This window comes from Oncorhynchus masou, chromosome 5, assembly GCF_036934945.1.
Source record: "Oncorhynchus masou masou isolate Uvic2021 chromosome 5, UVic_Omas_1.1, whole genome shotgun sequence".
In the NCBI taxonomy this organism is placed as follows: domain Eukaryota; kingdom Metazoa; phylum Chordata; class Actinopteri; order Salmoniformes; family Salmonidae; genus Oncorhynchus; species Oncorhynchus masou.
The window spans coordinates 85,658,442-85,658,875 of record NC_088216.1 but is presented as its reverse complement, the minus strand read 5'-3'; positions in this window follow the sequence as shown (position 1 = coordinate 85,658,875).

Genomic DNA, 434 nt, shown 5'->3' with positions numbered 1-434 from the left:
GGGGCTGGTGTTGTTGTTGTTGGTGGGGCTGGTGTTGTTGTTGTTGGTGGGGCTGGTGTTGGTGTTGTTGCTGGGGCTGGTGTTGTTGTTGTTGGTGGGGCTGGTGTTGTTGTTGTTGGTGGGGCTGGTGTTGGTGTTGTTGCTGGGGCTGGTGTTGTTGTTGTTGGTGGGGCTGGTGTTGTTGTTGTTGGTGGGGCTGGTGTTGGTGTTGTTGCTGGGGCTGGTGTTGTTGCTGGTGTTGTTGCTGGTGTTGTTGCTGGGGACAAGGCTGCTGATGCATCATGGCCACCTGAGTCAAATCAAATGAGATCAACATTTAGATTAAAGTGCTTTCATTAATAATTCAAGACAAGCAAGTAAACACATTATTCAGGAAATATCCTTTGAAAACTCCACATAACACATCTTACTATAAAAGAGGGGGAATAAAGAGG